Source organism: Pezoporus occidentalis, unplaced genomic scaffold (genome assembly GCF_034315485.1).
Source record: "Pezoporus occidentalis ecotype Australia unplaced genomic scaffold, CSIRO_AGI_Poc_V1 ctg8, whole genome shotgun sequence".
Classification (NCBI taxonomy): domain Eukaryota; kingdom Metazoa; phylum Chordata; class Aves; order Psittaciformes; family Psittacidae; genus Pezoporus; species Pezoporus occidentalis.
In genome coordinates this window covers 6,052,201-6,065,773 of record NW_026916158.1, presented here as the reverse complement: position 1 = coordinate 6,065,773, position 13,573 = coordinate 6,052,201, and the positions used below count along the sequence as shown (strand labels likewise).

General features: G+C 39.5%; 1 protein-coding gene across 3 annotated transcripts in view; it reads left to right on the top strand.

The window, feature by feature from the left end:
- Positions 1 to 13,573, top strand: part of PPM1L (protein phosphatase, Mg2+/Mn2+ dependent 1L) — a 118,521-nt gene that overhangs the window by 29,058 nt on the left and 75,890 nt on the right. The window lies entirely within an intron of this gene.

The window sequence follows — 13,573 nt, the reverse complement described above, 5'->3', positions numbered from 1 at the left end:
TCACAGTAAAGACCATCTTCCTTATATCTTACCTGAACTTCCCCTGTTTATACCCATTACTCCTTGTTCTGTCACTACAGTCCCTGATGAAGAGTTTGTCTCTGGCATCCTTATAGGCCCCCTTCAGATACTGGAAGGCTGCTATGAGGTCTCCATGCAGCTTTCTCTTCTCCAGGCTGAACAGCCCCAACCTTCTCAGCCCATCTTCAGAATTTAAATGCTTATTTGTTGTGACAGGCTAGTGGGTTTTCTTGGTCTCCTTGGAGCTATAGCGCTGCCATGCTGGGGAACGGCTTAAAACAAAGCCCTGACCTAATAGATAGGAGTTCATTGTTCTGGTGGAACTAAGACAGTCAAACTTGAGTGTTCCCCTTGCAAGCTTAGTTTGTCCCATCCCAACACCACCTAAAATAGTTCTGTGACACATCTCCCTTGTTACCGCAGGTGTGTGTGTGCGAGGTAGGTAAATGCCAGCAGTTACTATTCTCAACATGCAAGGAAAACCAAGTAAATTTTCATTTAGCTTTTCTTCATCATCGTTGTCCTTCCCGCAGCCTTGCAGTAGGGCTTATAGCAAAACCATATTCAATTCTCATTTATGTTTTTATGCAAGTTTTGCAAATTATCATATTCTTGCCAGCATCATTCTTCCTAAAACTTCAGCTCTCTGATCTTCTTTGTAGCTGTCTCTGATCTCATGACAAATTGATAACAGTGTTTAGACCTCACGGTGCTTTTATGTCTCCTCTGTTCCTGGGTCTGGGTTGTTGTGGGTTCTTTCTTTGGTTTGGGTTTTTTTTTTTTTATTTAGTCTTTCTCTCTCCATGTCCTGAGAGAGTTCCTGGAAGCTGTCCTCTTGGCCCTTCTTTTTCTGCTTCCACCGCTAAGGGTAAAATGTGCAAATTTCACCCTGTGTTCTCTCTGAACTAAGATGTCAGTGTTCATGGCCAAGTCCTGATCATCTGTCACTGTTACTATTAAATTTACCTGACTGATGGTCTGTATATATTATATATGAGGGCTGAATTTTGCAACACTTTGACACATGCACAATTTCCTTGCACAAGGTTTTGTCTTACTTTTGTTTTTTTCCTGTCGTGGTGTTTCCCAGGCTGTTAATAGGTATGAATGACTGCTTCAAAGTAAATGGCTAGGCACTTTCTCCAGTCCATTCCCGATCATTAATATGGTCTTGGTTCCATTGTTTTTTCCAGGCATGTTGTTAATACTGAGTTCTCCTACTCTCTGATTGAGCTCCTAGGACTGTCAGTCTTGGTTCTATGGTCACATCCAGCTCATGTCTTGTTTGTGGTACTCTCCTGCTTCGCTTTTCTTTTCTTGCTGTGAAAGAGTCCTGAAGTCCCATTGCCTTTGTTCTTACTCTGTGTAGTATTTCTTCACAAATTGCATGGGTCTGGGAGGAGGTTTTCTGGTTTTACTCAAGTGAATTGTGGTATGTAATTTATAGGATGAGTTTGCAATCTTACAGAGGAACTCAATGCCGTTTACAGAACAGGAGCTGGTATAGAAATAGGTACTAACAGTAATATAATATTTTATTAAAAGCCACTGCAAAACATAATCAAATATTTTGAGGTTTTTTTGTCAGCTTTGCACATTTGTCTGCTCACTGTTGTAGCAGCATCTGACTGTGCTTATTGAGTCTTGATTTATTCCTCTGCTGCAGAAGTAATTATTCATTGCCTGGCTAGATTTATTATACTAGTTTATCACTTAGTACTACAATGTGAAACACAGTTTGGGGACAGGGGTAAAAAGTGTAGCTGAATTTGTTTTATGTGATGCCAAATGAATAAATTCCTTGTTTTGCAGCTCTTTGTAAAGTTTGCTGTCTATAGACAGTCTAGTTATACTGTGCATCCAGTTGTTTCAGATTCAACAGTTCTCACATGGCAAGAGAGTTAGGAATTTTTTAAAACTGCTTTGACACCTTATGGAATCATAGAATAGTTCCACAACTTCTCTGGGCAATCTGTGCCAGTGCCTCACCACCCTCACAGGAAAGAACATCTTTCTAATATATCATCTAAATCTATCCTCTGTTAGTTTAAAGCCATTCCCACTTACCCTATCCCTACATGTCCTGTACTGGAAGGCTGATCTAAGGTCTCCCTGGAGGTGCTTCAGCCCCCAAGCATCTTTGTGGCCTTCTCTGAACTCACGCCAGTGGGTCCATATCCTTCTTATGTTGGGGGCCAGGTAGGGTCTCACAAGAGCAGAGGGGGAGAATTCCCTCCCTTGACCTGCCTTGTGGATCTAATTAGACTACCTGGATAGGTAGTCTAAATCAGCTCTATCTATTTTGAGTTCTGAGCCCAGTTAGTTGAACAAACCTCTCTCTTTGTGGAAAGCACAAGTACTGGCCCAGTAGACAGCAGTTATGCTTGAGTGCAGTGAGTAAAATAAAAGAAGGCAAAGAACAACAATGCATTATATGTGCAAAACAGAAAAATATCAAAAATCTCAAATCTGCCTGCCTTGCATGGTATCTTCATAGAAGGCAATTGTTTTTGTGAAGGTTTTGCTCTCTTCAGCTCCTTATTCTGTTGCTGGAATGTCAGCCCACTTGAGGCAGACTTGGCTGTTTTGACAAAAGAGTTTTTTTTATTTAATTATTAGTATTCTAGATACCTTGTGTAAAAGCTGTTTTTTATCTAGGTATTTAGAGAGGATGGGAGTAGATTCATCTTAGTTTCACTTTTTATTTGCAGAGTAACTTGGTCCAGGGGTATGTTTTAATTACATCCGCATATAATCTAATGCCATCTGGTGATGTTTGAGGAGAGGTAAAGTAATATAGTGACATATTTGCAGTGTTTTAGAACTGGGAGAAAAAAATATGTATAACTATTTAGCCAGTGCCAGACAGCTGTAGTGAATTTCACACACCTGAGCCAAACCTTGCTACTCCATCAGATCTGTATGTCTCCCTCTTGCAGATCCTTATTGGAATCAGCATCTCTCACAATCACATCTAGCATCTACCAGTACTTTTGCTGATGTTTGATCATTATGATTCAGAAACAGTCTAATACAAGCCCAATGAATTCACTAAATTAGACCCTAATCATTTCAAGACAGATGGGCACAAATTAGATATGATAGGGTTGAGGATTTATCTGGCTAAATGGTTAATGATAGAAAATATTTAAAGCTAGCTCTCCTGTAGGCAGTAAAATATGAGGAGTAGAAAACTGCCAAGTGACATTTAATTGTGAGTGGCTTCAGGATATGAAGAGCGAACACTTTGGAGCTTATGTGTTGAAATAAAGCTACATAATAAGTACAAGACTTTATTCCCAGTCTGAGAATGGATCCTTTCATGGCTTTCCACTTGGATGTGGATCTTTTTTATTTAGAGAATACAAAATCATCTGCCTATGATGTATGCAGTTCCCTAGGAACTACTAGAAATTTGAAATAAATGATCACAGGACCCTGTTGTTCTCCACAATTGTATCAATTTCAGCTTTCCTTTCTTCACAAGGTCTACCCTCTGAGTATGAAATGTATTCTTGTCTTTCAAAGCTGAAAACCATGTAGTCATAGTTGGATAGCTTCTGAAGGGCACTGGTGTCTCTCTTTGCTGTTTCCTGTTGATTAATGAAAATTTTCGTTTCCCCCTGACATGCGTGTACCTGCTGAAATGTTATGTTGCTTTTGTATTTGCACATCAACTAGTTTCATCTCATGCTATCAAACTGAAGGAATTAACTGTCTGGGAATAAATATTTCCTGATAACATTAAATATAATTAAGTAGTATGTACTATTGAAATTTTTTTCTTGTAATGTTACAAATTAATAGTGAACACTACTGCCTTCTTCATGTCTTTGCTTTTTCTGTTGAACAGTCTCTGGCTATTGAGAATATGGCGAAACTGTAAAAAAACAGGCAGTCTGGCAAAGTCCTTCTCTTAAAGGCTTCCTAAACTTGGGAACATAACTTTGATTTGCTAACAGGCTCAAAAATAAATCACATTGTAGGAATGCATCAAATGCAGTACTAGGATAAAAGTCTGTGTATATACTGTGAATCTAATGTAAGGCTGCATGCAGCCTTGCCTAAATAGATTTCTCTTGTAATTATGTTTCTTGCCACTGATTTTGAGAGGTTTAGTAGTTCAACCTCTTCAATATGTTTAAAGTTCCAAAATGTTACTGCCAGCTCCTCTTAAGGGGAGTCTGAAGTGATCTCAAGTGTTTTTTGACCTGCCTTGTGAAGGCGAGAAAGCTTTTAATGTGTTCCTTCGAAGCTGCCATGTAGTGGTGAAGTGTAGTGTAAGGCTGACCTCATGCAGGTCAGTGAGCTGAGCCTGGAAACCTGGGGCAACGTCTCTTGGCTTCTGTCCTCGGTGGCTTTTAGCTTTTACAGCTACAAGCTTACTATTCCTGCTTTTGTTTGCCTTGATCCTAAAACATTTACTGTGAAAATTAAACAGCAAAGGTTGTGTTTGTTCAGGACGGTGTTACATTTAAGAGAAGCACACAAAATAACTAAGATCATGTTACATGGGGTATGCTGCCCCATTAAATCCACTCTTACATTAAGTTTACAAGCCTGTAACTAGTGCTTTTATTGTGTACGCCAGAGAGGCAGATTTTTACATCACTAGCCAGCCTTTTCTCCATTACAGAGCTCCTGTGTGACCTAGGGTAATTATTTAACTTTTGTGTGCTTCATTTCCCCATCTGTGAAGCAAGGGAGAAAAATTCTTCCAAGTGTTACAAGTGTTTGAGTACAAATACACTAAACATGAAGCCTGTAGATACTACAGTCTAGGTTAAAACAAGGGTACTATTGATCACAAAAATATGTGCCTTTTAAGCAATTTTTTCAATGAATAATCAAAAATAAAGATTGTTTTATGTAGGTTACTGTACAATTGGTCTCATTAAACCTAATGAAGTTCATTTCAGTATCAACTTGGAAGTTTGTTTACCTATGTGACACTTGGTTTTAAGCTGCTGAACTGGAACTGTATTGGTTTTTTTGTGAGAGCAATTGGAGATATTTTTCTTCAGTGGCTGGGAAAACCAATTCAGTGGCTGGAGGGAACCTCAGCTTTGAATCTGGCTTCTCTACTTAGTTTGGTGTTAATACCCATGTTGCCAGGTGGTTTGTAGTGTGGGTTACATGTGTTTCCACAAGTAACTGGGAATTGGTTTTAAAAGGTAAATTGGTGTTGTTAGTTAGAGACAAATGTTATCGCGTTATCAAGTGACAAATGAGAATATAATAAATTTTCTGTAGTGTTTTGGGGGTTTTTTATTGTTTTATTTTACTGGAAATAATATTTGTTAACTAATGCAAAGGAAATATGTTCCACTGCAGGTATGGTGAGCATAAAACTAGACTGTGGAACAGATAAATTAATGATGAAATATTTTAGGTGTTTATACAGCTTACTGCTAGTCAATGCCGAATCAAGCTTTCTCTCACTATGAGCCATAAGAGCCATCTTTAATCAGATGTAACAACTTGTGATTAAAGAAGTTTTGAGTCACAAAATTAAAGTTTATGTGAAAGCTTCAGGTAGGATTGCACTCCATCATCACTTTCCTACCAGCAAATTGATACTGACACACAAATGTCCTGTGAGCGAATTCTTACCCCAGACTAAATATTGACTTTCTGCACCTGACTGTAATGAAGTATCAGTCTTTAAAAATCCTTTTGAAACCTGGGAAAGTGTGAAATAGAAGTGAGGTGGGGGCAGGGATAATGCACCCTCTCCCTAGGGAGGGCCAGCAGCCTTGCATGGGGTTCCCCACCACAGGGTGGAGGTTGACTGTCCTGCAACGTTACCGTTGAAGCTGCACTCTCCCAAGTAGGTTTGGAATCAGCCTAATTAATTTACAGAAATAAAATTATCATGCAGCCAAGTAGTTTTCATTACTTAAAATTTGGGTGGGTTTAATTTTTATTGTTAGGGAATACATATAAATAAAAAATTTGTGTTAGTTTGCATTGCATGTGACTTTCTGCTTGAATCCAGGATCAGGCTAATCTGTGTTGCAGAGTGGCTCATTTTACAATGGCTGTATGCTCAATTTATTTGCAAGTGAAGACCTACTTTCAGGCTAAGCACTTGCTAGCTTTCTCCCTGTGTGCCCTGCATTCACGTTGCAAAGCCCACACCAGTAGTGCATCTCTGGGCTGCCAGCACCCTGCTCTGCAGCCCTTTTCCCATCTATTCTGGGAAGAGCCATCTATGTCACTGTGCACTTGGGGGTTGGCCCAGCTGAGGTTTCTGTCATTTAAAAAGAGGAAAGTAGGATGTGCTGCAAATTCCTGGGGTATGGGTACTAGGAAGGTGTCAGCATAACCTCTGCAGGCTCTGAATTGGTATCCTGCAGGATCAGGAACTTGTCTTACACCATTTAGATTATGGGCAGGAGAGCCAAGAGGCAGCAGGATTTGCTCACACAGCATGTTTTGGGATACGTTATGCTTAACAGTGCTTTACTGTATGCTCCTAAATTGTCTTTGCATACAATAGCAAGAAGAAAAATTGGAAAAACATTCTCATGTCTAAGAAATGTTACCTTTTTTCTGTTCTAGGATTTGAGATTTGTGTTGGCCAGATTTGCATGCAAGAGGTGTTTTTAGCCTTCTTGTCTTCCAAATTCAGAGGAACAAAATAGGCCTTTCCGAGGTTTATAGGGAATGGTAGTTGATATTTGCTACTGCCAAACTAAAAAATACAGTTTCAGATTTCAAAGAGGTACTTTAATTTTAAACCTACAGTATCACCTAAAGGATTTAAAATATGGCCATTTAAACTTCTTATGTAGGTTTGTATAGGAGGGGGCAAGCCTTGTTATTGGTTTAAGTTTTGATTATGGTTTTCTGGAGTCCTGAACAGATCTAGGTCAGCAGAAACATTAGAAACTGAACCAATGTTGCAAAGCTATTTTTTGAAGGCGAAGACAAAATATGCAGGATGGGTGAGTAAATATTTAAATTTTATTAGAAAAATTACTGTCTCCTCTGTGGAGCAGAGGCAGCCAACTGAGCAGAAGGAATTAGTTATGGTAGCTGGGTAACATCTCGAACTGTGTCATGCTATAATCTGTGGACACATATATGTGAACATGAAGGTCATTAACTAGGCAGTTTACAAGACTTCCAAATGTCCCATGGGCAGCTGTCTGTTTCAGAGCTGTGACCCTATTTCTTCCTCCAGAGGACACCCATCCTGGTCATAACCTGGTAGTTACCTGCCAAAGTAAAAAATAAATGCTGGAGCAACATTGACTTTTCCTGCTGGAAATGGTAGAAGACATCTCCCAACACCTCCAAATCTCAGCAGGAAGACCTGCTGCAGTTCAACGTTCAGCTCTTTGAATTTACATTTCTTCTTTTTTGCTAATTCAATAAGCTTTTTATATGTTATATTATGCATTAGCTCTTTGATATCATCTTTGATTGTGCACCTTGATGTTCTTTTCAATTAAATGTTTTTTTGGCATATATCAAGCATGGACTCGGCCCTCTTTTAGCAGCATCTTTCTGCTCAGCTCATGCTAAGCAATTTTAAATGCTGCATTTGGTGCTGCATGTTGTGATCTGTGCCATGGTGTGAGTATCGCTCCCAAGGCTCACTGCTTGCCTAACATCCCAGTCACTCCTCCACAGCCCAACCACTCCTGGCACTCCCAAATTCCTTGGTGCTATTGTTCGCTTACAGTAATTATTTATATTGTGTTAGGCTTTCATAGGTTTACTTTAGCCAGTAAATGGCTAATTATTTACTACAGAATTCTCTACCACGAATAACTGGATACCCTGTAAATCTGACCTAGTGTTTCAGAACAAACTTCAACCTTTCTCTTTATACACTTTTATAACAGAACCACAGACAAGATAAATTCTTCTGATCTTGGATATGCAATGGGAAATATGATTATGGATTAAGAGTGTTTCATCTGTCTGTAATCCATCTCTGAATTTGTGTGTTTTTATTAGGTACTCAAAATTGATACTGAAGTGTTTGATTATAGGGCAAGAGAAAAGAAAATCAATGGCAGAATGTATTCAAGTTACTTCTCCTCTACCATCACCACCAGGAATTAATTATCAGAGCTATTCCTTCAACGAGATAGGGGTCTTGTTTTAGAGCTGTTTCCCTGAAAAGCCCCAAATCCCAGGTGTCTTCTCCTTGGCATCATGTGCTTCCTCTCATTTCTGAAATTCATCTGAGCCATATCCCAATTAGTTTCATACATTTGACTTTATTGTTCTGTGGCCTGAAACAGATCTATTTATTTTTGGGAGGTCATGCTTGCAACATCATAATGGAAGTTCAGCAATTTAAGTGCAACATCTTGTAGGAAGGAGGGCAATTTTAGGTTCATGGGTTTCTTTTCTATTGAGGAGTTTAAATTTTTTTAAAAGGGATAAAAGCTTCAGAAATTTTTTTTACAGGAACTGCTATGACTAACTTCCAGAAGCAGTTGAACTTACAGCCTTGGGCCCGCTTTAGTTACATTCAGGGAGATAAACACGCAGTTTTCTTTTACTTCATACAAGCAGTGTGATAAATATAGTCTGTTTTAATCTGCCTGTCTTAATGAACAGCATTTCAGTTTTTCATTTACAAATTGCTAGAGCATAGCGTGTTGAGTTGCTGGAATAATTGTGGTTTTCAGAAGAAAAGAATAAATGAAAAGAGAATGGCTTTTTAAGACTTATTATGTAACGACTGAGGGAAGTAACATTACTTTTATAGTCCTTTTTGGTGCATTTACTATAAATTGTTGTGAGTTGAATAATTTGACTGGTTAATGCTCACAGACAGCTTGAATGCTTGGTCGTACATTAGCCTGAAGAGATGTCACTGCTTGTGACTTGGATATAGCTTTCTGAAATACAAATGCTCACTGAGTTTGGGTTTTTGTTCACCATACCTGAGGACAGATTACCCGAGAACTTCTATGGTATAATTTTCAGCTGCTTCATTATGACGTCAAGTGTCTGTCCCATTGCTTGCACCAGGTTGGATGCATTTGCCTTGAGCTTTGTTGCTTGGCGCTGTTTATAGAATGATATTCTTTGAGCTACAAAGTTCTGTTTTAAATGACACAGTCTAATGGTTCCCTGTTTCCTCTCCCTTCCTCCTTTTTCTCCCTCCACACCCCCCTCACATATGACTTCACATGTAAGGAAGCAATTAAGTCTTTAGGCAATTAGCTGTGAATTAAAGTATGACTCTTAAATTGCTTCTAAGTAACTGTGGGTTAAGTTAATCAAGATGAGAAATTCAGCAAGTAACAGCAGAGTTTCATTGTAAAAAGACTTGTTTACATAGTGGTCAGCCTATGTAAGATGAAATCAGTCTTATTAGCACTGGCATGTGTTTAAACCATCTCTCCAGCTTCATCAGCAGTAATTGCCAAGATCAATATTCAATTATTGCAAGTAAAACAAGTTCCTGATTAACTTGGTGAATCAAATAAGTGTCCAGGTTTATTTCTGTCCTGGTTAGATCAGTTTTTCAAGGACTTTTTGTCTTATCTTGTACTAAAACTATTTTGTGTTTGTATGTCTAGAAAATTATATGGTCTACATCTGGAATATGTATTTACCTAGCTCTTTTTTTATTAGTCTCTTAAAAAATTTGCCTATGCTGCTTTATGGGCAGATTGAAATACAAAAATGCTCTGGATGTCCCGTTTGAGACATCTAAACCACAAGAACACAGTGGACACAGATTTTAAAGATTTGTTTATTTTATTTTTATTCCAAATGGAGTTGTGAATGCTTTGTATCTCACGGTTTAAGCTGTACTATCTCAGGCTGGTGATACACAAAACATAGATATCAAGAAATCATCAAAATCTGCTTCCAAAAACTGAGGCTTGGGTCACACACCAGACATGTCACAGGGGACTGGTGAAGTCTGGAAGTGAAGGGAGAGTTGTGCCTTCTGGCTACAGGCATTAGGAAAGACTGGTTTGAGGGGCTGGGGATGCAGGTTGGGAGGCAGAGGAAGTCCCAGCTGTGGATGGGGAGCTGCAGGATGATTCTAATGGCCAGATATGGCAGGGGCTTTGGTGGCCAGCATTGGACCCTGGAGCCCAGGGCAGCGGGCCCTTTCATGAGGCCTGGCTCTGAGTGCCGCAGGGGTCTGCGTGACCCCTATGCAGTGAATGGTGGCTGGAGACTGGATTTGCTGGGGAGGAGGCTGATTGCTGGCAGGATGGAGGGGATGCAGGGACAGTGTGGGGTGACCCAGGCTGATGGAAGCAGCTGCTACTGCTTTCTGTTTCTCGAGAAGCTCCTCCTGCGTTACACTGGTCTCATCTGGCCTTGGCAGCTCAATCTTCCCATCCCTTATGAGCAGACTGATGATACAAGATTATACTGTTCTCCATTGACTTACAGTATAGTAATTGGCAGGTATAAAGATATCTGCGAGTTATGAATGGAAAACACCCCCTTGGTATTCTCCATGAATATGGATGTGTAAAGTATTGTAGCAACGAAAGCAAATTATCCTGAAAAATGGAGCACTGGCAACAATGTTAATAAGGGGAAATTATACAGGCTTACTCTTTCTGAATAAAAGTGCCCTTAGCAATATCATTTGTCCAAATTGCAGACTATGCAGTCTAAAATTTAAAAGGCACTTCAGGATTCCTAAACTGAGGAATTATTCATAGTGCAATGTGCACGTGAACTATTTTTAGAATGTGCAGACTAGAGACTCTTCATTTTACATTTACTTGGGGATTTTAAAACAGGATTTTATAAAGCAGAGATAAGACTATTTTATACTGTGTAGCATGGAGTCTTTTCTCTCTTAAAATGCCTTGTCCACTCAGAGGCGGAGGAAGGTAGAAAATATCGTACCTTGCTGCGGATTTCACATCATATGGGTATTTTGTCCATTATGGCAGGACAGAGGTACTGCCTTAGTCTGCTTAATTTTCTGCTTATTATAGGAAAGAAAGGCATAACTTTAAAAACCTTAATGAAAGAATACAAGCTCCATGGTGATGTGAGGGAGTGAGTTTGTGATATCGCTGCAGTGAAGTGATTGCCAATAGATGTTCAAGTCAGATATACAGGTATCCGTACTGACATCATCCCATATTAAAAGCATAAGCATAATACTTGCAAATAGATACTTAACAGAGCTGTGCCTTGAACATACTAGATGTATTTCCCCCTTGAAATCACACGGGACACATGACCACTGTAAATGCTTTTGGGGGGCATCAGGAGTATCTTTTGCTCATAGAGTAAAGTTGCTGGTGCTGAACAGGCTGTGCTGCAGATGTCAGTGCCCAGAGTTTGAATACTTGGAGATGCAGTCCCACCTTGGACAACCAACCCCTCAGAGGGCACTTTTTTTTTTTTTTCCCAGGAGAGAGGTTTCAGGCAAATTACAGTGTAGTTCCCTAGAATGCACTTGCCACAGAGCTGGTGTCCCCACACTTGGCAGCTTTGCACAAACATCAAACCCATTTTCATATAAGCCTTTAAATGCCACTGAGGAGAAACCCAAGTAAAGCCCAGAAAATATTCAGAGGAAAAAATTTGGTGGAAAAAATACTTTAAAGTGTTTACTGAGTTTGAAGTAGCTGCAGAGAAATCACATGACTGTTTATTCCATACTTTGCTATTGACATTTATCCTGGAGGATCTGAGAAGGCAGAAAGGGAAAGTGCTTTGGTACTGGTTCATTAGTCTGGAAGTGAGGCAGAAGAATATGTGGAATCGTTTGCTGACCATGCAAGATGTATCTCTTTCAATAATAGAAATATATTTCTATTTTTGTGCTCTTGAGGGAAGCATTTGTGTTAATAGCTTTCACTGCAGCAAGAGCAGTAACATGGGTTCTGCTCAGCCTAGTGACTGTACATATCCAGGTCTTGGGAGGGCAGGAGCAGGGGAAGAAAATGGCTGGCATCCTTCCTTCCAGCACCAAATGCATGGCCACATTTGTGTCTGAGATCTAAGCTTGCTGTAGGGTTACAAATTCTACCTTGTACTGAGCTTGCAGAAGAATTTGGCTCTTGGAATAGCTTGTAGTTGATTGCTAGACTATCTGTTCTGGTCAAACATCACAGCTAAACTGTTTACTTGAAGACCGTTTATGAGGATATGTATAGCTTAAACATTTCGCATATGCACTGATGAGAACTGACTGCTAGACTGAAGTAGAAATTCCTCTTCTCTTTGTTAGCTCCAACATCCTGACAACAATGTTGAATAGGGTTCTATCTTGAAACGGTGTGGATGCCCTGCTTTATGTTTGTTTTGGGGGGAAGAACTGTTTCTAGTTCCTATGTTCAATGGAGGTTTGTCTTAAAGTTTCTTGCAGGTCATAAATATAAAATACACCTTGCATTCACAACTGAGTTGTAACTCTTTGGTGAAGACCAAAATATGGTACATTATTAAAGGTGCTTTCAGGAGGTGTACCCATAAAACAGAGTTATGACAAACTCCCATATCGTTCATGCATGTTTTGCAGGAATATATGCCTTGTCAAGTTGACTGTGATGGAAGAGATTTATTGTACTACACTGAATATACTAATATATAAGAAACTGTACAGCTGTGTTCCTAAGAGGGGTGGCTGGGAAACCACAGGCAGCAGAGCATTGCCAAATTTAAAATTCATAAGAGTGTCTTAAAATTTTTTGACTTCACTAAAATGATTATATCCTCTTTTTCTGGTTTTCTAATTATTATTTTAGTTTTCCTGTTCATTCTTGATGGATGACTGCTGAGATACTACTATGCTATACATGTGTATATACATAAAAGTTGAGGTTTGATGTTCCTTTGAGCCAACCTGTCCTAGGCTTCTTTCCTTCTTACACCATTTCTTGGCTGCAGTGTCACAGCAAGGTAGGGTGGTGCATATTCCTTCTGTTTTCCCAGAAAGGGAAGGGATAGATCTGCTCTGAGCTGTTCTCTCTCCTGGTGCTCTCCTTTCCTCTTCTCTCTCATGCAAACCCTTCCTTGCACCCATTGCCTGCCTCAGCGTTTCTTCTGGCTCCTGAGAAAGGAAGGGAGCATCCCTTTATTACGTTTATGGCAGTTTGCAGTCTGAAATCCAGTGGAGCAGCTATGACAGTTTATATTCAGCAAAAATCTGCCCTTAGGTAAAATTAATAATATAATTTTATATTCATATTAGTCAGTCTGACAGCTTCCTCCTGGAAGGACATTTTCCCACTGGAATAGTAGCTGCTGATCAACATGCTTCAGATAGGTAGGAGTAAATTATTTAGTTTGTAAAATGTGATTTAAAGTAGTGGCACTGTTTTTCTCTTGGCAAATCATTAGCTGTCTTCTGTCAGCAATTACCGTGGTAGTTGTCACTAAAAACACATCTTGCTTGTTTACACAGTAGTGATTAAGTGATACCAGTTTGAAACAGGTCTCTGCTGCTGAAATGCTTTTCATAATGGAAAACATAGAAGGATGAAGGAAGAAGCAGGGAGCCTTTTGTTCTGCAGAAACGCGCGTCTCCTGTTTTGGAGCAAGTGTCATTTCAGCAGTATTTCTCTGAAACTTGGAGTCTTCTTGG